General features: G+C 47.7%; 1 long non-coding RNA gene across 1 annotated transcript in view; it reads right to left on the bottom strand.

Annotated features, from left to right (window-relative positions):
• The window catches only part of LOC149355979 (uncharacterized), a 44,860-nt gene that overhangs the window by 13,695 nt on the left and 7,753 nt on the right, over positions 1–23,412 (bottom strand). The window contains exon 3 of the long non-coding RNA XR_016289781.1: positions 18,425–18,649. This is a non-coding gene — a long non-coding RNA (uncharacterized LOC149355979). The remainder of the gene's footprint in view (positions 1–18,424; positions 18,650–23,412) is intronic.

Raw genomic sequence — 23,412 nt, 5'->3', positions numbered from 1 at the left:
TGATTATGAGCGCCGGATGCTGGAGCAGCTCGCGTTGCGCACCCAACACCCAGAGGAAAGCCTCCTCGAGTACGTACGCGCAATGCAAGAGCTGTACAAGAGGGCAGATCCGACGGCAATTGACCGAGATCAGGTTGCGCGTGTGATCAGGCAGTGCCACCCACGCTTCAAGCCGTATCTGCGGGGCCGCAGTTTTACAAACCTCGAGGCCCTAGCGCAGGAGGCCAAGACCGTGCAGGCGGATTTACTCACCGAACTGCGCTACCAGCCGCCCCCCAGGCCAGCCGAATCGCTAGAACCGGGATGCGCATGGGATGGAGGCCGAGAATGCGCGATGAGGGCTCGGCGCGCCGAGGTAATGGCCGTGGAAAGACAGGCGGAACCCCCTGTTGTCCCTCGCGCACTTGACCCGTACGCATTCGAGCAGCGGCGTCGTGCCGGCCTCACAGGCCACGCGCCGAGCGAGCGTCAGGAATGCGCGGAGAAAGGGGAGAGCCGTCCCCAACCGCTTCGTGGAACGAGGGGTCCTCCGTCCACGCGGCGGGTGAATGACCGGCTTTGCTGGAATTGCAACCAGCCTGGCCACATGGCACGCGAATGCCAAGCTAGGCGTATGCAGGGAAACGCCAGGCGCTGGCGGTGATGTCTGGTGGCACCGACCTTTCACCGTCAGCGGGAGAATTTCATGGTTGTCAAGGCGCTAGTCAGGAAAAGAACTCCCGCGCCGGCGACGGGGAGGCCTTTGTCCCGCTCGCCTGTAGAGCTCAGGGAGTCGTTCCGCGCTCAAGCCCTTTTATGCTAGTGCAGTTAGCGGGTCGATGCTACTCTGCACTCGTAGACACGGGCTCAATGCTGTCACTGGTCGGTGACGAGGTGTACGAGGCCTGCCGGATAGGTAACATCCGTGTCAGACCGGCCGAAACCCCGTTAAGCTTAGCAGCTGGGGCGGCAAAGGCAAAGGGAGCAGTGCGTCTTACGATGCGCTTTGACGGCAGAAAGCGGAGACATCGCTTTGTCTATCTGCCTGGCTTGTCGATACCAGTAATTCTGGGAAGGGATTTTCTCTCGAGCGAAGGCATTGTGCTCGACATGGGGGAGAATGGCTAACGTTACAGCCAGCTCGCCCCCCTCATTCCCTTCGAAAGCGCATCCTTGCCCGGCTGTCCTGCACAAAAGGTGGTTGTCCACACCTGTGCGACAGAAAGGCAGGTGAGCTCCCTCGAGACGCTGAGAGACGGTGGCCCGTTAGAAGCGATTATTGCATCTTTCTCAGGACCCAGTAGTCAGCGCCGAAGGCTCGCGGAAACTTTACTCCCGTTTTCGGATTGCTTCACGGAGAAACCGGGCAGAACCGACCTGCTTCAGCACGAGATTCAGACGGGTGATACGCGCCCTTTCAGGTGTAACCCGAGGCCGTTAAGTGCGCATAAGAGGCAGCTTCTCGACTGTGCCCTTGACGAGATGATTGACACTGGTGCGGTGAGACCCTCACAAAGTCCCTGGGCGTCACCAGTGGTTCTAGCACCGAAGAAAGATGGATCGGTCAGGCAGTGTGTTGATTATCGTAAGCTCAACTCACTGACGCCTACGGTTGCGTACCCTTTTCAGTCGATCGAGGCTGTGATGTACGCGTTAGGGAACGCGAGGTTCTTCACAGTCCTAGATGCAAGCAGAGGGTACCTGCAGATTGAGGTGGCCGAAGGTGACATTGAGAAAACCGCATTCACCTGCCACCGCGGGCTCTTCGAATTTACTCGACTCCCGTTTGGTTTGTCTAACGCCCCGAGCACGTTCATGCGACTGATGGACATCGTGCTGGGCGATGCAAGGTTCAACTACGCCATGGCGTACCTCGACGATGTTGTGATATTCTCACAGTCGTTCGAGGAGCACCTCATTCACCTGAATTCCGTTCTCGATAGAATGAGACGTGCCGGTCTAACCATCAATCCAAAGAAAGTGCAGTTGGCATCGAAGAGAGTGAACCTCTTGGGCTTTGTCGTGGATGATGGCACACTGAGACCAAATGATGACAAACTGCAGGCAATTCTGAACTACCCCTGCCCCATGGATGTGAAAAGCTTGCAGAGGTTTTTGGGGATGGTTGCGTTCTACAGGCAATTCATCCCGCGCTGTTCGGAGCTTGCAAGGCCGCTGAACCTGCTGTTGCGTAAAGGCTCGAAGTGGGTCTGGGGCAAGGAACAGAGTGACGCATTTGTTGCCTTGGCTCGCGCGATAGCGAATACCGCTAGTCTGCGCCTCCCCGACCTGAACAAGCAGTTTGTCTTGCAGACAGACGCTAGTGACTACGGTGTTGGAGCTGTTTTGTTGCAGGAACACGAGGGCAAACTGCGCCCTGTCGCGTTCGCTAGTCGCACGCTCACATCGGCGGAGCGGAATTACTCCGTGACCGAAAAGGAATGCCTGGCGATCATGTTCGCATTGTCGAAGTTCGACATGTACCTAGACGGAGCGGTCTTCACCGTGCAGACAGATCATCAGGCATTGTCTTGGTTAAAGAGGCTCAAGAACCCCGCAGGCAGACTCGCGAGATGGGCGCTGACGTTGCAACGTTACGCGTACGCCATCGAGTACCGCCGGGGCAGCTTGAACAAGGTGGCCGATGCTTTATCGCGCGCACCATGGAATGCTGGCGAAAGCGCTTCAGAGGCGCAGCCCAGCTTTGTAAAAAGCGGCGTCACCGCTGTTGGAGAGGAGGAGAGGGCGGACGGGAGTGTCGCGCCCGGTTTGGAGAGAGAGGAGACGGACAAAGGTCCCGCACGGTGCTGTGACGGAAGGGAAACACAGCAGCTCGTGGCGGCGACCGCTCGCCTTCCTAGGAGCGAGGCAGAAAGAAATCTGTCTTGGGGAGTAGCGGTCAGTAGAGAAGAGCTGATCGAGGCCCAGAAAGCAGACGGTCTTTGCCAGCGGGTGCTGAAAGAGCTTGCGAGCAGCGCAGCTTGCACCGGGAACGCTGAGGGCAAGTACGACGCGTATCTGCTGGGCGATGATGGCTTGCTGCTCCGCTACATCCCCCAACTTGACGAGGAAGAGGCGATAGCATCCCCTTTCCGAGTCGTGGTCCCGAGAAGGTTGCGGAAACGGTTCCTGCAGTACTTCCATGACTCAGCGCTGGCAGTCCATGGCAGCGGCAGTAAGACTTACGACAAGTTATGCCGTGTCGCGACCTGGCCAGGCATGAGAAAGGATGTGCTGGGATACGCCCGTACATGTCCGGTATGCCAGGTAGCCAAGCCGCGGGCGGGCAAGCCCGCTGGCATGATGAAGGCGGTAGTTAGCAACTACCCGTGGCAAGTGGTCGCGTGCGATATCATGGGACCTCTCCCTCGGTCCGCGCGCGGAAACCAATTCATCCTGGTAATAACGGACCACTATTCCAAGTGGGTTGAGGTTTTCCCCCTTAGGAAGCTTGTGTCCAAACGAATTGGGGAAAAACTGTTGGAGACTTTCACTCGTTTCGGTTTCCCTTCCGACCTGATTACAGACACTGCTTCGTATTTCACAAGCAAAGTCTTTGTAGACTCTTGTCGGGCGCTTCAAATCCGCCACAGGAGAACGAGTCCCTACCACGCTCAGAGCAACATAACCGAGCGGGTGAATCGAAATCTGAAGAGCATGCTGGTCGCGACGACCGAGCAGCACAGAGATTGGGACGCGCGGCTGTCCGAACTGGCGTTCGCTACAAGGACAACCGTGAACAGGTCAGTGGGTATTACACCCGCTTACTTGAATTTTGGGAGAGAGATCGCTTTTCCGCTAGAGAATGCCCTACTCGACGCGGCGGGGCCTGCGCCCCCTCCGCTTTCGCAGTACGCGGCAAGGCTCCGGGAGCGCCTGGAGGCAGCGCAGCGAGCAGCCCGCGAAAACCTCGATGTGGCGCGCATGGAGCAGGCGGATCAGTACAACAAAGGTCGCCGTCACGTCGTTTTCAACACGGGCGACTTAGTACTCAAGAGAACGCACCCACTTAGTAACGCAGCGCGCGGTTTCGCCGCGTCGCTAGCGCACAAGTGGGCTGGGCCGTACGAAGTTACGGCACGGACTACGCCGCTCACCTACCAGTTACGGTTGTTGACAAACGGTGAAACCACCGGTCCGGTGCATGTCGCTGATTTAAAGGCTTTCCACCTTCGCAAGGACGATGGCTGCGAAGCGGTGGGAAATCAGCGCGATGCGGCGATCTCACCCCCGGGAGGACGAGCAGGTAGCGGTGCGGTTTGCAACCGACGCTACAACCTGAGGACCAGGTAGCACCCGTGTCTCTCGATCAATTATCACTCGCAGTGCTCTCGCCCTCTCAGTATGTCTTCTAGGAAGCTCCAGCGGACCGACGCCCGTGGCTCGGACTCCAGAAGGCAAGGCAGACCACCGTCGAACGGTGGCCGCCATCAAGGCGCGCCACCCGGCTGGCGGCAGGAGCCGCGCGAGTGGCGCAGGTTCCACGGCCGCGGTGGCCACCACCGGCCGCCAAACCACATGCCTAACCACTGGAGAGCACCTCCCAGTGGTGCAGGCCAACGCAAGAGGGCCAGAGACGACCAGGCGCAGGGCCCCCCTCAGCACCCAGCCGGCGCTTCGGCCGCCGAGCAGCCGCAACCCAAGCGGCCCAGGGTCCTGCGGCACGTGGCCACCTGGACCACGGTCGCCAACGGAGCGGCCATCTCTTACTGCGCGCGGTCCAGGTGGCGGGACCAGGCGCAGCCCCTTCGCGGCGGTGACCTCCAGGAAGTGGCGCTGCCTTTCCGCGGCCTGACCCTGGAGGAGAGAGACCTGCTGTCCCCGGCGGCCGAGGAGCTTTGGAGGGCGCTGCCGGCAGGGCCCCCAGCGGAGCCAGGCGCCTCGCTCCCCCAGGCGGCTCGTGAGGAGCCCGTCCAGCCAGCGGTGAGCGGCCCCCCGGCAAGCACCCCTCCCCCCTGCGACGACTCTATGGACCCGGACCCGGAGGTCATCGAACGCCTGCTGGCGGACCCCGGGACGGACGTTTGAGGGGGGGGAGATGTAGGGTCTGCTCGCGGGCAAGTCAAATCTCGCGCCGCTCACCGCGGGTAGCCTCGGACCCCTTCTTCCCGAGTGGGGGGGCGGGGGGAGCGAGGCTGGGAGAAAGCCTTTATAAGGCGAGACCGGAGAGGCTCGCGCTCTCTCGCTCTCGGACCAGCCCTGCAAACGGACCACCTGACCCAGCTGCCACGACGACGACCGGCCCCCCTGATGTGAGAATAAACCCTTTGTACAAAGTCCTGCCTCGAGTGACTGCCTGCGCGTCCCCGTGCAGAGGAATTGCCCACAAGGTACGAGGAAAGGAGACGATTTGCACCACCGCGTATTCCGTAATGCTGCAGCTTAGACAATAAGGTTACATAATGTATGCAGTCAAATGCTTTCGTGAAATCAATATACAGTCCTAGTACAAGTTCTTTGTGTTCAAAAGCGTCAATAATGAATTCTTTTTCTGTTAATAGTGCCAATTCTGTGGATTTGCCTTTCAGGAAGCCATACAAGTGCGGCAAGATGAGTGAGAATTTGTTTAAGAAGTTGTAAAGGTGCGTGTGCATTATTTTCTCCAAGCCTTTTGAAAATATGGGTAGTACGGAGATGGAACGATAGTTATTTATGGCATTTTTATCACCTCCTTTATGTAGGGCTACCACTCTTGCAATCTGCATGCTCTTGGGAAAACTGCTGCACTCCAGAGCAAGTTGTATATCTTATTCAGGACAGGTGCAATCAGGTCTAGGATATATTTCACTGGGGCAATCTGCATGTCGTTCACATCCTGCGATTTAGGATTTTTCAATGTCTGGAATGCAGCAATGATTTCAGTCTTAGTTGTGGGGAAAAACACCATACTGTTACTAACTGCACTTGGTCCAGGAAGTGTGACAAAGCTTATTGCTGGTTTACTACTTGAGGTGCCAACACTAATAAAATGGTCATTAAGCATATCAGATAGCTGTTTGTCAGTCACAATGGTATTACCCACACTCAAATTGGTGAGTACAGCTGGGCTTTTACTTCGAAGACTGTTTAACCGCTTCCATAACAAATCAGTGATTTTAATTGCATCATTGAACTGCACCATTAAGTACTGATCTTTAGCCTTCTTAAGCTTAGCATTTAGACGATTCCTGAACGACTTAAATGTTTTAAAATCTGATGCATCTTTTGATTTTATGATTTTCCAGTATAGTGCATTTTTAAATTTAATTTGAGCTAGTAGGTAGCTTGTAATCCATGGCTTTCGAGAGTTTTTGGCACTCGAGCGTGTCGTGTAAGGAAAATGCTTTTTGTATATGTCTGTAATATCTGACAAGAAAGTGTCATACATGAAATCAACATTAGTGTTCTCAAGAACATGAGCCCAGTTGTGGGCTTGAATATCAGCACGAAAACTGTTTAAAGAAGCATTAGTGATCTTTTGAAAAAACCATGTAGATAAGTTTTTATCTGTGCTGCTGTTTTATCTTGAATAAATGAGAAAATAGGCAAGTTATCACTAATGTCCCACACAAGGGTGCCAGAAGTTGAAGGCTTGTCGATATTGGTAACCAATATATCAATTAGAGTTTGCGAAGATAATGCTATACGTGTAGGCTCATTGATGAGGTTGACGAAGCCATATGCATCGAAAACTGATAGCAGACCAGTTCGATAGCTTGAAGAGACAGTCAGGTCAATGTTAACGTCCCCACTAAGAAATAAGAAATACTTGTTTAAAGATATCAAGTCAAAAAGCTGCTCAAGAAAACGCAGAAAAATGGTGATGTTTGCATGCAGTGGGCGATAAATCACTGTGAAAAATCTACAGGGATCTCGAATAGTCAGTGCCTCATAGTTCTCATTTGACGCAGAAAATTCAACAATATGCGTGTTAAAACAGTGTTTTAAAAGGAGCAGCAAACCACCACCCCTTTTCTGCAGACGGCAAAGAGCAAAGCTTTTATAATCAGAATGATCAAAGGTACAGGAGGCTTCAGTGTACCAAGTTTCAGATACCATAACAGCATCAAAAAAAATTTGGATGACAAAGACAAGGAACTTTTTTACGGAGAACCTGCCCATTGTGTTGTTTCACCAAATTACTTAAACACTCTCCAGGGGAGGAAGTTTGTGGTCTTTCTGCTATCACTAAACAAAAGACTTGCCGATGTCGTATACTACAATAATGTGAATGGCGCATTAGTAGACATGAGTAGTGAGCAAGTACAAATGCTGGCTCAAGCTTACATCCTTGCATGGAAAGCAGTGGAAGACCAGCCACAGGCCTTGGTTCTTCAATTGCATCTCCAGAGTGTAATGTTCTATACTGTGAATGGAGATTATGCTGAGAGCCACCGTGCTAACTTACACAAATTTTTATAACCGCTGCATCTGGCACGAAAGAAGAGAAGCATCAGTGATATGCTCTGTCGGTGCTACATTCCCCTTCTGTGGTGTGGTTTCAAGGCACTGTACTACAAGACCCGTCATTCTGCTGCTAAGATCTTTTTCAACTCATTCCCACTTGTGCAGAACGGCCTGCAGCAAGAGTTGGAGACACACTTTGAAGTGATGTGTAACCTCTTGTACAACGCATGTCCCGATGTTCGAGAAGGTGTCTTAAGAGTGCTGACTGACTTCTTTGAAATTATTGCTATTCACGAACGCAGGACTCCAGTAAGAGATTTGATCAACAACAATACCAAGAACATGAGCTCTGCGGAATTAAGAATAAAAGTCAATAAGAGACTTTCCTATATGGCTGGGAACCCAAAGGCTCACACATTGCTTAAAACACCCATTGCCAAGAACAAGGAGAGCCTAGAGGACATTTACCTCATTCAGATGTCCTATGTCTCCCTTCTACTTGCAGCACGTAGGATATCTGGATTGAAGTTTTGGGATATGGTTAAATCAAAAGAGCTGCTGCCATTGATGGCTTACGACAAGACATAGCTCCAATTGAAGCTGTCTGAACTCCTGCACAATAGCCATTTCAACGCGATGGCAGACCAGCGACAAAATTTGGAGTGCAGCTTGCTGCTGTACTCTCTCAACCATGTGGCCTTTTGTGTTTTCTACACCTTACTGGCAGACATCGCACCCCTGCAGTCCATTGTTGAGTTCTTGGCTACCATCTGTCAGGTGCTTCGAGTGAACTCTCTCCTGCTCCAAAAGACGAGTGACAAGGAGAATGTTGTGCCGGATGACTCGGTCCACCTCAAGCAGAGTGGCACACAACTCAGTGAGAGTGGAACCCCATGGCACAATTTTCAGCACGTGCTTATTGAAACAATGGCTATCACCTACAGCAGTTTGTCTACATGGAAAGAGCTTGCCTTCAGTGAGCTTAAGGAAAACTGGAAGAATTTAGTGGTTCTAGGTTCTACCAAAGTTCTATATTCTAGACCGCAAAGCACTCGCCTTGAGGTACTGAACCTGCCTTGCATTCGGGAGGTGCTGGGTTTGATCTCCAGTGCCGCCGGGTACCCACTGGTGATGCAGTGGGTACAAGCTTTCCCCTGGTCTGGTGCTCAGCTTTTCTGGTGCGAAATGCTTGGGAAACGGGTCTTAGACCAAACCGTTGCTTTGAAGGGCCAGTGATTTGTTCCGCCATCAAACAAACCCAAAATCTGCATGGTGCAGCAAAAGTCCACTTGTGGCCCTTTTCAGGCTCACAGTTGTGGGATTTGAAGGTGCGGGCTCCTTTCCCAAGCCATGCAACCCTCAGAAGCTGAGCACCAGAATGGGGAATGGCATGTACCATTCCAGAAAACCAGTGGGCAACCGGCAGCAGTGGGAGTCGAACCCACCACCTGAAGGAAAAGCTGAAGGATTGCAGGCTTTTCCTGAACAGGGGAAGCCTTGTGCGCTGCCATTTGGTGGCCGGCGGGCCCTTTTTCAGTGGTGCCATGGCTTGCTCTGGCTGCATATGCCAGAGGCGTGGCTGGCCCTGCTTCAGCCTCACTGTGTTAACTGGGCAGGTATGCCCACACAGCATATCGGAAGCGTTTGTAAGGGATGTGACAGATAATGTTTTCTGTGTCATTGCCTAATGCTTTCTTGCTTTTTTTAAATATTTCTTTTGTGTTTATGTTAATTATTTCCTTTTCTTCTAGACAAGACACAACCTTGAATAAGCAGCGTGGCCACCTTTTTCAGTTTGCGCAGCGTGGCGCAGCATTGCAGTCATCAGATTGGTGATCGCTGCAGGCACATATAGTACAGGTATTGCGGCCGCGGTCAAAACACTGGCGTTTGAAACAGCGTCTAGGGTTATGTATATATGGTCAAACAGATTTGTACGCACCCTAACACGATTGACTCCGAGAGGGTGAAGGTGGCAAAGGTGGGGACCAGCAGTATCGTCGGAATTTTTTTTCCCTTGCGGACTTTATTTTTATGTACGTTAGTCACATTCCGAGCACAGCCGTTCAAGCATTTCTTCCTCTGTTAAGTGTAGAAAGGCATTGTCTGAGATGGCACCACATATTGTGTTTAAAGATCTGTGTGGTGTCACGGAGACAGGAATATCACCAAAGGTTTCAATGTTTACAAGCAATGATACTTGAGTTGTATCAAGCAGTTCAAGCAAGATGTCATCACTAGCCAATTTGGTAACCTTGCACTTACGGCCCAATGAATTTGTGTTTTTGACACTAAAAACAAGAATACTCATCAAGCCGGCTTTTAGTTTTGTTCATGAACGAAGTGGTACCTTGGGAAGGCTGTTTTCTTTTTGTTGAAGAATTGAGAGGCCATTTCGGTCCACCCTCTGAGCAAGGACGCAGCCATAAAAATCTGTGTTTTTCTGCAATGGTGCCAACCAGCCACCATAGAGCCTAGCTAGGGGATCGGACAGGAACATAAAAACAAGTCTTGCATACACCAGCTGTACACCACTGCAATAACCAAATATGGGGCAACTCAGGGTAGTTACACCACACAAGGTTAACCCTAGCCACAAGGAAAAAAAATAGCTGTGGCTTAGCTCTGGTTAAGCCTGAGTGATTGCGAAAGCAATAGCTCCCTGGCTGCGCTTGGCTCTGCTGGTGGTTTGGCATGGGTTCGCCTTTTGTACAACTAAAGGATTTACTCTGGACACAACATGGTTTCTAATGTTTGTTTATTCCAATGAACACGCTTTGGTGGTCCGTTAAGTAGTGACTTGGTCTGAACACTGGTAATCACATAGTCGTCATTATATCGCTCTGCACTACTCATAGACGATTCTTCGCCAGAGAGTCCATGAAACTACTCTCGCTCACTGAACTTGTAGAACGCCGCCGGGCTCGCCATTCTGCGGCATAGGCGCGTTGCTTAGCCAACCGCTCTTGCCTTTCTTCATCTGTCTCCTCGGCACGGCGCCGGCGTTTGCGCGCAGCACGTCACTCCAGCTACGCCTTGTACAACTCCTGAGACATGACTAAGCGGAGCGCGCCTGCAGCGCCCCGTTTATCCTCTCCTAGTGAGCACCCTCACGCGGCGGGGCCGAGGAGGCTGTCACGTGGTAGCCGCCGCGCCGAGCGAAGGAATAACTACGACCGAAGAGACGAGTTGGGGCCCCTGCTCTCCTCTGGTCGTGACGTCACGCTGTCACGTGGTCGTGCGCCGCAGCTGCGCCGGAGCAAAGGAACGACCTCCACCGACGGCAGAAAAGTGCTAGCAGTATTGCTTTCGCAATAAAAAGGAACGACCAAGAAGGGAGGAGAGGAGAGGAAAGTTGTGAGAAAGGGATAGGAAAGTAAAAGATGAAGGAAAGGACAGGAAGAGGTGACTGCTGGTTTCCCCCGTCAGGTCAGACCGGAGGTGTCGTCTATGGAAGCTGAGGCCAAAGTGGTGTGTCGCTTCCACCAAGAGGCCTTAAAGGTACCAACACTCGGCATCAGCCCAACCACAAGGATTCCCTTTTCTCCAGACACAGCACTGCCATGCAAGGCTAAGCATGAGTGATCTGTTCTGTGGTGGTCCACTACTCACCAACATCCCTCTGTGGGGATGTCTCTACATCGCCTCAAGTGATGGATATCCTCCCAATACAGAGACACTTCCTGCTGCAGCTGAAATCCTGCCACCCCTTCTTTGAACGCATTAGCAGGTTACGAAACAACAAGTAACTATCGCAGAGCAAAGTCTAAACAGTAGGGTGGGTAGTTAAGCTCTATCCCTGTTAGCACCATCCGTCTTGTGAGAACAATATCAGGGATTTTATCCCCATCTCGAGTGTTGTAGTAGGTTTCTTCCAAAACAGTGAAATGTGGTTCTTGTGCTCGATTCTGTGAGTACACCAGGAGGACACCTTGCGTCGTATCTTTAAATTATGTCTGTGGTAAAATTTTTTCAGCACATGACCCAGAGTATATAGGCCTTGGAAAGCAGCTCAGAATGAAGTAAGAAAATCTTGCCCTCTCTTAGTGCAAGTAAGCTCTGGGATACAGTTGAAATGAAGCTTATTGACATTGAAGAATTCTTTTCTTGAGAGATGAACTGTCTGCAATCCAAGTCATAGAGCTAACAGTGTCCTTTGTATACCTTTAAGTGAATCGCCATCACCACTGTAATGTGAATGCTGCGTCCAAAACTTATCTTCGATGCCGTTGCGGTGCCTATGTGCATGGAGAGCAACTGCGCCTTTCGCAGTTCGTCCTGAATGAAACTGGATCCATAAGCAGCCTTGCATGACCTATTCGACAAGGCTGCGACCGAAGTGCCGCGTGCGCAATACAGGGAGTCGCTGTCCTTAAGAGAGGATATTCAACACCCTCCCTCCTCTTCCGTGGGAGTGCGATAAGTGCTAATGGTAAGTCGTACTGGAGTCGCAGCCAGTAATGGACCAGAATGCGCACTGGACCAGTGATTGCCATGTTTGGTAACATGGCAATCACTGTACCGAGAACAAGTCGACGGTGAGGTTGCAGCAGAAGATAAAAACGCAGAACAAGCCGTTGTTGTGGCTTCAAATGGGCTTTAGAGATGCGACCAAGCAGCATGTTCCCCTCTTGAACCGTCGGTGAGGCAACTAGACCTTCTAGTGAGAAGGTCACCCCAAGGTATTGCCATTCATCTTCAGAGTGTACTGCCGGAATCTCCTTCCCCTGGATCGAAAACAGGGTGTTGGATCAGTCTTGGAAAGATTTCTTGCGCGTATATCCAAGCATGCTTAAGGTGGTGCTTTTGTCAGGGTTGCTTTGAAGACCTCTTGGCACAAGGAAGGTGCCACAACTAGGAGGTTTCATTTCGAGCTCGCGTCTCGTCGCTGCCAAGATAATGACGTCCGCAAACTCCATCACTTCTACACAAAAGTTGCCACTCTTGAAGGACAGCTTCAATGGGCATTATGACAGCCATTCATTGAGCACTAAGTTAAACAAAAGGGGTGACAGAGGTCACCCTGTCAAACTCCGCAAGCCAGGCGAAACATTCTTGTAGAGCGTTGACAGGTCAACACTGTATTGGCTTTCTGGTTGAACCTCTGGATACATTTTACTAACTCATCCACAAACTGTTTACTCTGGAGGCAAGTGAAGATTTCCTCCAATTTATCTCTCTCCAACGTTCTGGTGATATTAAGACAGGACATAAATAAAAGTCTATAGTGTTGGCGGGCCTCATGGATCGTTGTGGCCAGAAGTAGTTCTCAGTGCATCCATCTATAGACAGGAAAGTGCATTGCCGCAAGGGTGAGATACACCAGACGTTGAAGGCTGTTAGCCAGGATTTTATGAATTAGTCTTACGAAAACCATTGCAATGATGATAGGGCGGGACTCTTCAGGTTTCATCGCTGAAGGTTTCTTTGGAATAAACATTGTCTGTGCTCCTTGTAAGCAAGATGGAAGATATTTCGTCATCATCAAGATGGTTAACAAAACAATAAGCACCGGAAAGGACACCTAAGCCAAGTCTTTAGGACTGAATTCATCTGGTCCCACAGAACTTAGGCTGGCCGAGCCTTTTTAATTTCCTTGCATGTCGATGATAACACAGAGTACTTTTCATCACTAGAAGTGTGGTCCACCGAAATTAAATCACCAGAGGGAGCCGGCCAGTGTCAAGACCCCACTCCATGCATTAAGTAATGATGCAGGACCCTTCAAGGCCACCTCGCATTTGCCATCCAGAATTTCTCCTGCACACTTGCCTTGATTATTGAGAAAGGCAATTTGCATTCTCGTGCAGTTGATGCGTCTTCGCTTCAGAAATCCTAGAGCCATCTTTTCCATTCCTGGGCCTCTTCCTACAAAGTGCGCGATCCTGAACAGCATCATCACAGTAGGAGTGAGCTCTGATGTAGTTGTCAAAGTCATAATCAATATCCTCACTGATCCGTAAACGTTTCCCTATTTCCCAAAGCATCACCGCTCTGTAAAACTTTGTCAAGCCTTGACGACTAACTTTTCTACCTTGTTACGGCATTGTTCGCAAGCACTTGATTCATTAGGAACCGATTCTGCCTCCAACAGTAGGGGTGAAATATTCACCGACAAAGTGGCGATCACTACATCAGAATGTGTTACAAGCATCCCGACTAGCATCCTATAATTTTGTCGCGACAACAAGATTTAACAGAGTCAAGGATCCTGTCATTAAATACAGCTTGTAGCCACACATTCACATTTCTTGTTTTGGCCTGAATCATTAGGACCACCGCTTTAACTGCAAGATGATCTGCCTCTACCTACCACCTTGGTTCTATTCTGGATATTACCATATCTGCATAGTAGTTTGTGAAGTGTTAGCGTCATCAGTGCTGAAACTAACACTCCAGCCGAGAACTTCCCAGTGTTTATTCATGTTCGCTCATGTAATGTCATCATTATTGAGGCATAGGTGTCTCCAGTAATTGTATTGTTCGGCGTGAATTCTAGCAATAAAAGGCCTCTTGTGTCAAAAATCTTTTGTCATGATCCACCGCTGCAAAGAAAATTACTTCGCATTGAGTGATGTCTCAAGCTTCCAATGCACGCACTCTTGCTTTGTCCTCAGATCGTAGTGGTACACCCATGTTTCATCACACGTAACAATTCAAGAATGGAAGTCTTCTGTATTTTTTCACATAAAAGTTCTCTTGGCTATATTGCTTTGGACATGCTTTAAGCATGAAGTGCTTTTAAGCACTGTTCTCAGGATATTAAGGTGAACATCATCCGGAAACTGCGCCGAATTTGAAGCCTAACTTTCAGAAATTTTCCGTTCCATTGTCATGCACTTGGGTGATAAGATAAGATAAGAATTTATTGAGTACAAATCGGTTACATAAATTCAGTATACAGGCGAGGGTCCCAAAGTCAAGCGCCTGTCACGGGACCCCCGGTAGATTAATACTAACTTGATTAAAAACAAGCAGCATCACAGACAGGTACAATTAGCAGTAATAACAATGGTATTTTAAAGTAACATTTATATAATGAGAATGAAATAGATTAGCAGGGCAAAAACAAACAGACAAGCAAAACCAGAATAACAACCCACTATAAATAATATTGTACAAAATACAGCGTTGTGAAAAGACATATAAAGAAACAATTGAGAATAAAAGGATACAGTTGTCAAGAAACAAAAAAACAAAGTAGAAATTTCTAGTAAATAATTAAGGAAAAGAATTTTCTAAAGGGAATAGAAGCAGTTCACTCCACATTTTGCTGCAAAAGAAAACTTTTTAAATTCGATTTAAACATAGACAAAGACATAGGCGATTTTAAACTCGGGGGTAAATTATTCCACAGGGAAATACATGCAAAATGAGAATGACGTTTTCCATAATTAGTAAAAACTTGGGGAAGCAAAAAATTTTTTTGAGCCGCAAATCTCATAGGGTAACAGGTTTTCAAAAAACATTTGTCGATAAATTCAAAAGAAAGTGCATTGTTCATTAATCTAAAAAACATGATGGCTAGGTTGTAATCAAATAAATTTCTAACGGATAAGATATTATATTGACGAAGCAAAGGGATAGCAGTAACAAGGTATGAACTGCGGGTAATGATACGAATAGCCTGATTTTGAATGTGCTGGATAGAGTGCAAATGACAGTTGTAAGTGTTCCCCCATACTACAATGCCGTAATTAATGTGAGCGTGAATAAAAGCAAAGTAAAGTGATAAGAGTGCTGATGATGGGAAAAAAGGACGAGCCTTTATTAATGCACGAATTCCAAATGCAGTTTTTTTCTTCACATGGTCCAAATGATGATGAAATTTCAGTTGAGAATCGAGTTGAATACCAAGGAAAGTCACGTTGTCGCAAGGGGAAATAGAAGTATGACCAAGCGATAATGAAGGCAAGTGTGCTGTGATTTTTTGTTTTGTTCTAAAAAGCATAAACTTAGTTTTAACGGGGTTTATAATTAGGTGATTATCATGGCACCAGGACATAATGCTAACCAAAGAGGCATTTAATTTGGCAGATAGCGAGATTATACATTTATCACAAGAAGAAATTGTAGTGTCATCCGCGTATAATACACAATGAGTGTTAGTAAGAGCGTCAGGCAGATCATTAATGTAGATTAAAAAGAGCAAAGGGCCAAGAATCGATCCCTGAGGGACACCTATGTTAGTAACCTTAAAATCAGAAAATGCATTAGCCACGAACACCACGTTATGTCTATCTAATAAATAAGTTTTTAAAAAGGCTAGGGCGGGACCAGTTATGCCATAAGCTTCAAGTTTGGTAAATAAAATATTGCGATTAATCGTATCGAAAGCTTTAGTGAAGTCTAAAAATACTGAGCCAACAAGTTTACCACTGTCCAGTGATTATTTAATATAGTCAGTCAGGCAAAGCAACGCAAGATTGGTAGAACTTCCCGACCGAAAACCGAATTGGCAATTTTTTAGTAAGTTAAACTTACTTAAGTAATTATTTATTCTTAGGGTAAACAGCTTTTCAATAACTTTACTAAGCGATGAGAGTATGGAGATGGGTCGATAATTATTTATAAGCTCTTTGTCACCTTTTTTAAACACTGGAATGATTTTAGCTTTTTTGAGAATATCAGGAAAAATTCCAGTCTTGAAGACCAGGTTGATTATATAGCTAATTACATTAGATAGAAGAGGAGCTGCTAATTTCAAATGGTGCACACAAATGCCGTCCAAGCCAGGGCTCGTATTTTTTAGTTCAGAAATAGTGCGCTGTACTTCTTCAGGGGTAACTGGAAAGAGATAGAATGAATGCGGTGTACGGGGCATGCTTATCTCTGAAGTTGGGTGTGGGTGATTGTAGGATGATAAAAAGTGATTGCAGAAAGCATTCGCAATATCTTTAGGTTGGTTGTATGATATGCCATTGGAAGTAATTTTAGATATAGGGGCATTCAGAGAACGCCTGTTTAAAAATTTGTTGAATAGTTTCCACTGTTTCTTGGAATCATTTTTGTTTAAGTTGAACGCTCGCTCACAATAACGTTTTTTTGCAAGGCTTAATAGAGAGTTCAAAATGTTGCGGTATTTTCTATAGCGGGCTGCAAGCGCAAGGTTAAAAGGCTGTTTTTTAGTTTTTTTATACAGATTATCTTTTTTGCTAATGCTTTCCAGAAGTGCACTAGTCATCCAAGGGTTAAAATGTGAATTTGTATTTCTTTTTACATTTGACAGTAGAAGTGCTAGAGGAAACGGCCTGAAGGAAAGACGTGCAAAAGTACTCAAGTGCCAGCACAGGGTCGCGAAGGTTGTTAACAACTGACCAATCGGTAGCAGATAGCGATTCAATAAAAGTTGTGTCATTAAATACCGACGTAAAGTACGAACGGTTGCGGCAGGATGCTGTGGAGTTAATGGATACGAAAATAGGAAAATGGTCAGTAATTTCGACGTTTACTACTCCCGAAATGAGGGGAAGCGATAAATTTGAAAGTGCATGGTCGATGAGCGAATGAGTGCCATGAGAGGCAATTCTTGTAGGGGACTCAATTAGGCATTCAAAACCGTAACCAGAAAAACAATTCGTATAAGCTTTATATGTTGAGGAGCTGGTGTCGAGAAGATTGATATTTATGTCTCCCATAATTAATACTTGTTTATTTTCGCTGGATAGCTTACGAAGGATTGCATCAAGTGAATCAATAAAATCGGACTCAGAAGATGAAGGAGATCGATAAATGCAGCCTATGACTAGTTTATTGTTACGATTACCAGGAAATGATGAATCAGTTTCAATCCAGACAGCTTCGCAGTAGGCAGCATTAATTAGTAAGTCATGCCTACGAGTATATGTGACACGAGGTGAAATGAAAATGGCAGAGCCACCATGACTGTTATTAGGGCAATGACAATATTCAGCTTGATAAGAATGAAAACCGTATAAATTGGAGTCATCAACTGCGAGCCAAGTTTCAGATATGCAAATGAAAGAAAACGAGTGATGCAGCGAAGCAATAAAGTTACTAATGCCATCGTTATTTTTGTGGAGGCTCCGCGCATTGAAATGAATCAGCGAAAGTTGATTTTTATCTAGTAAACTTTTCAGCTCAGGAGGAGAGAGCATTGTGACCGGGAAAAATGGGTAGATAGAAGAAGGGCGTCAAGAAAAAGAAGAAACTTAGGTGAAGATGCTTAGGTCAGACTCCGAAGATATGCGATAAACCATGCTGTCGACAGTTTGCCTTGCCCTGATTGTGCAATGGTCAGTCCACAAAAACTGCCAGCCATGTTCTTTCTTTAGGGCGCGTGCTTTAGAAAACAGCTTCTTCTTTTCAAGGGTTAAATGGTCATTCACATAAACAGGTGATGCTTTGTCTGGGGGAAAACCAATCTGGGTAGTCTGTAGGCGCGCCTTGTGCTTTCTTGATGAAGTCAGTTTTCTTATCGTGACATATGAAGCGAGCGATGATGGCTTTGTCATCGGATTTAGAGGACACGCGGTGGATGGTATCGAGGTCAGAAATAGAAACAGGACAGCCGATGGCATCACCCATTTGCTCCAAAATGGCGTAGCAGTCCTCACCCTTCGTTGAAGGGACGCCTTTTATTTCAGTATTGTTCAGCCTGGAGTACTGTTCCAAATCTCCAACTCTTTTCCCCAACAGTGCATTTTGGGCTTTCAGATCTTCATTGGATGCCGTGAGCTCTTTGTTGGACGCCATGAGCTGTTCCTGTTTCACAATCATTTCATCAAATTTGTCACTCAAAAACTGCACGCTCTCTTTCAAGGAGAAGCATTCATCGAGACCGAGTTTTTGAAATTTAATCTGAATTTTCGACTGGATGTCATCAATCAACGATGCTAGCTTTTTCTCGAACGATTCCTCAAGGGATTCTAGCTTCTTGGCTAGTTCCGCGTTTGTAGGCATTACAGAATGCAAGGCTATCGCCACAGAAACTGAAATGAAGACAAGACCACAGACGAGGGATGCTATTCAGCAGCGGGTACACCAGCAGTTGCGACTCGAAATTTGACGAAATTGTGAAGGAAGAAAACAGACCAACCTGCACGGACAAGCGATGTGTTAAGAGCAGCTCAAGATGCCGCAACTGCCCCACTGCTGCTGCTAAGTGAAGCCGGGTGCCGATCAGTCGTCCTTTTTTGTACTTCCTCCTGGTGGCGAACAGTGGCCGACGCAGCCGCAGTAGGTGGAAAACCACGCAGCCGCAGCAGGTCCTCAGGCAGATGAAACGCAGATCACACTTGTTGGGGCGTCGGGAGGAAATGGGCTGTAGACAGATGATAAGATCGCGATCGGTCAGGGTAGAATGATACACCTGCACGGACAAAAGCGCAAAAGGCACCGGAACACCGCGAGCGGTAGCACATCATGCGGCCCTCCAAAGGCTCTGCAATCACAGCGAATATCCGGTTGGCGGTGGCTCATGTTTGTGGGCTCCCCATCTTGAGACTAGTCATTAGAATTTCCTTCGTATTACAAAGTGAAGAGCCCCCCACCTACCAGATGCATTACTAAAAAACTGGGCTTGCTGTGGCCAAGTGGGCGAAACAGAAGCTTCACCATGCATGGCCGATGGGGCCCCTTGACGGCACCGCAAGTCCCCGCTAAGGTGTGTCCACGATATCCGAAAGAAAAAAGGTGTATATGTTTATGCACATGCTAGAGCGGTAAGTGCGGGGGGGGGGGGGGGCAAACATGGTAACAATAAAAGCAGTAAAAGCGATAAAATAGAGAACACAGAATAGAACTCAAAACACAGATCAATTGAGAAACTTAACACTGCCTCCCGGTGCCCGAGCCAAACAGCCCCCACTCTCGGGCCACCACCTGACGGTGAAAGCTATGCAGGACTATGATGTTATCAAGTAGATATCTGGCAGATAGCCATCCTATTCACACTGTGCCAGTCCGAGCACCTGGCTAGCATTCATGGTATAGCTGAGGAGCATGGAGTGAGCCCCAAATGCATTCCCCACAACCGAACGGTCTAGCCCGGGAGCAGGACTTTAAGCGGCTCATATTTGGCATGCTTGTGGGGACCCATTTTGATCAAACTAGCCAGGCTCGTGTCCCAGGTGACCACGAAATTAGCGATATGCATTTCACTTCCATCCTCCACCACAATGTCCCGCCCCAGCCGCGTGCCAGAAAACGAAACGAGTAGCTTCTCACGAGTGACTGCGGGGAAATTGTGCCGTTCCTGAGGGGCAAGTGCAGAGATCTGCACTCCTGAAGGATATTGTATAAGGGTTCAGGAGCATGCTGACATCTACGGCACAATCGATCAGCTGGTAGTTAAATGCCTAGGAGGGGTATATGTTTGTTCACATTCGAAAGTCCTTAATGCGATCTCCATTTCTCATTAACTTGGAATCATGGAAGAGTTATGCTTTTTGCCATGAACTGAGCCTTGTGTGCAAACAGGTCCTTGTTGTTGTAGAATCCCTGTAGCCTCTTTTACCAACGCAGGAAGCCACGTTTCATTGCCGCAGCAACCTCCTGTTTTCCCTGTGACATCATCAGGAACCTCAAAGCATTGTGCGTTGCATTTTTCGCATTTGTCTAACACAAGGCTGAACAACTAAACAACTTCGTCCCCCAGCCAAACACCTTCAGCTGCATGGCTTGTGCAACTCTATGCAGCTGGATGAAGTCAAGGCCGCCACACCATACAGGCATCCATAGATGGGTGTTCGGTAAGCTTAAAGGGAGGTGCGACGCCTTCTTCACAGTCAGCCCCCATCATGCATTCTACAGTCTGCTTGCCTCCACTTGGATGTTCAGGCAATTTCATGCTGCATACAGAAAGGCTAGCATTACAAGCTGCCTCCACCAGTGGAGTTTCTTGAAGGGTTTCAGAGACGCTTTTCCAATGAGGTCAAGAAACTGCATGCCCCTATTCCCCACCACCTGGGACCCTTGTCAAGAAAAATATTAAATCCCAAGTAGCTTATGGGAGTGCCTCTTGAGATAGAAAGGATGCTTTCTATATGTATTGTATTAGAAGGAAGGTCATACTTTAAGGATTTCATACAATGGACCACTCTCCAAACAAAGTACTGAGCCTTCGTAGTATTCAATTCTAGTTTCATGTTCAGCAGGTAGGTTTCTTTCTTGTTTGGAAGTTCCCTTAGCCCTTCAAAAGTGTCTGATACTAGGAGGAGGGCATCAGCAAAATCAACGCATGAAAGGGATCCACCTCCTAAGGACATTCCCAATTTCAAGCCATTGAGCTCAGTCAAGAGCGCCTCGATAACCGAGTTGAAAAGAAAAGGTGATAGTGGATCACTGTGCTTTATCATCCTTCTGGCCGGCACCCAAAAACCATCCGCTCAGCGAGCAGACCAGTAGGAGGTCCTTGAGTGCACGTACATCTCCCTTATTATTGTGATATACTGGTGAGGTACACGTCTACTCTCAAGGGTCGAGAACAGGGCTAAGTTCGAAAATGAGTCGAAGGCCTTGGATGTCTAAACTCATGGCAAAAAAGGGTGATGCTTCTTCAGTGCCCTCACTAAGGCATGGAGTAGGAGGTTAGAGGAAGTGCTGTTGTCGTCCCCGAATCCAGTGAGGAAACAATGAAATCAGTTTTCTCGCAACATCTGTGACAACACTTTGCCGAACAGAGATACGGTGTCGGAGATATGGTGATAGCCAAAAGTCACCAGGTCTAGTGATCCGCAAATTTTGGAATAAGAACAGTTTGTGCTGTCCGCGTTTTCAGTGGTTAGTGGCGAAGGAGACCCAGTTGTTAAAAATGCTGGTTAATATGGCAGCTGGATATTTACGAAGGTCTGATACAATAAGGTCATCAGTTCCAGCAGCTGATTTTGCTTGCAGTGACTTCAGCGAGGCATGAACTTCTTCCATGCTGAAGAGCTCTTCAGGTATGTTGAGATTAACAGTTGATTTTGCTTGCAGTGACTTCAGCGAGACATGACCTTCTTCCATGCTGAAGAGCTCTTCAGATATGTTGAGATTACCAGTTGATTTTGCTTGCAGTGACTTCAGGGAGGCCTGAACTTCTTCCATGCAGAAGAGCTCTTCAGGTATGTTGAGATTAACAGTTGATTTTGCTTGCAGTGACTTCAGCGAGACATGACCTTCTTCCATGCTGAAGAGCTCTTCAGATATGTTGAGATTACCAGTTGATTTTGCTTGCAGTGACTTCAGGGAGGCCTGAACTTCTTCCATGCTGAAGAGCTCTTCAGGTATGTTGAGATTAACAGTTGATTTTGCTTGCAGTGACTTCAGGGAGGCCTGAACTTCTTCCATGCTGAAGAGCTCTTCAGATATGTTGAGATTAACAGTTGATTTTGCTTGCAGTGACTTCAGGGAGGCCTGAACTTCTTCCATGCTGAAGAGCTCTTCAGGTATGTTGAGATTAACAGTTGATTTTGCTTGCAGTGACTTCAGGGAGGCCTGAACTTCTTCCATGCTGAAGAGCTCTTCAGGTATGTTGAGATTAACAGTTGATTTTGCTTGCAGTGACTTCAGGGAGGCCTGAACTTCTTCCATGCTGAAGAGCTCTTCAGATATGTTGAGATTACCAGTTGATTTTGCTTGCAGTGACTTCAGGGAGGCCTGAACTTCTTCCATGCTGAAGAGCTCTTCAGGTATGTTGAGATTAACAGTTGATTTTGCTTGCAGTGACTTCAGGGAGGCCTGAACTTCTTCCATGCTGAAGAGCTCTTCAGATATGTTGAGATTACCAGTTGATTTTGCTTGCAGTGACTTCAGGGAGGCCTGAACTTCTTCCATGCAGAAGAGCTCTTCAGGTATGTTGAGATTAACAGTTGATTTTGCTTGCAGTGACTTCAGCGAGACATGACCTTCTTCCATGCTGAAGAGCTCTTCAGATATGTTGAGATTACCAGTTGATTTTGCTTGCAATGACTTCAGCGAGGCATGAACTTCTTCCATGCTGAAGAGCTCTTCAGGTATGTTGAGATTAACAGTTGATTTTGTTTGCAGTGACTTCAGCGAGACATGACCTTCTTCCATGCTGAAGAGCTCTTCAGATATGTTGAGATTACCAGTTGATTTTGCTTGCAGTGACTTCAGGGAGGCCTGAACTTCTTCCATGCAGAAGAGCTCTTCAGATATGTCGAGATTAACAGTTAAGACCACGGGTTCCTGGACAGGTCTTGATTCTTCGAAAAAGATTCTGTCAGACTCCAAGAAGATCTGCGAGTGGGCAGCCAGAAGGTTAAACTCCCATCAGCAAGGCGCCTCCAAGTACAGCAGGTCCCAACTTGTAGAGCCATTGTTGTTCAAGATAAACCAGTTTCAAGGTAAAGCCATCCTCAACCACCTCCACCTGCCTTCACCCTCCAGGAAAATTTTGTCGCGTAAGTGAAGCCTCAGATTTATAGTAAACACATTCATTAGAGTAAAAGCATTAAACTAATTATCGAGGGTAAATTAACTGCTTTCGCAAAATTGTCCCATAATTTTTTCTCTGGTATATGCGCCATTTTGGTAGAAAAGGTTGGAATGTTTAGCGTTTTTTTTTTTGAGCCATTAATAGTAAGGGTAAGGGGTGTGCAGAAGAATTAAAGACAGAAGTCGGTTTCAGGTCTCCACAAATATCACCGCATGGCTCCGTTCTGCTATGAAAGTCTTCGTACTGCCAGACTTTGCTTAGGACCTCTTTGCACAGCTTCACCTGGTCACTACAGCGGATGTCTCCACGTGGCTCCATTCTATTCTGCACCTCTTCGCGCAGCTTTGCCCAGTCTCCGTGCCGGATGTCTTGAAAACTTCCACAACTGGGGTTTTTAGGGTAATAAAGTAATCTGATAGGTCCGACATCCTGTTTCCGTGTCTCCCTGCCTGACACGGAAAGGTGTCAGGCAGGGAGACACGATCTCGCCAATGCTCTTCACTGCCTGCTTACAGGAGGTATTCCGGGGACTGGAATGGGAACAGTTGGGGATAAGAGTTAATGGAGAATACCTGAGTAATTTGCGATTCGCTGATGGCATTGCCTTGCTAAGCCACTCAGGACAAGAACTGCAAAGCATGATC

The sequence above is a fragment of the Amblyomma mixtum genome, chromosome 3 (assembly GCF_055824585.1).
Source record: "Amblyomma mixtum isolate Tamu chromosome 3, ASM5582458v1, whole genome shotgun sequence".
Lineage (NCBI taxonomy): Eukaryota > Metazoa > Arthropoda > Arachnida > Ixodida > Ixodidae > Amblyomma > Amblyomma mixtum.
The sequence above is the reverse complement of the archived record's forward strand: the minus strand, read 5'-3'. Positions and strand labels throughout refer to the sequence as shown.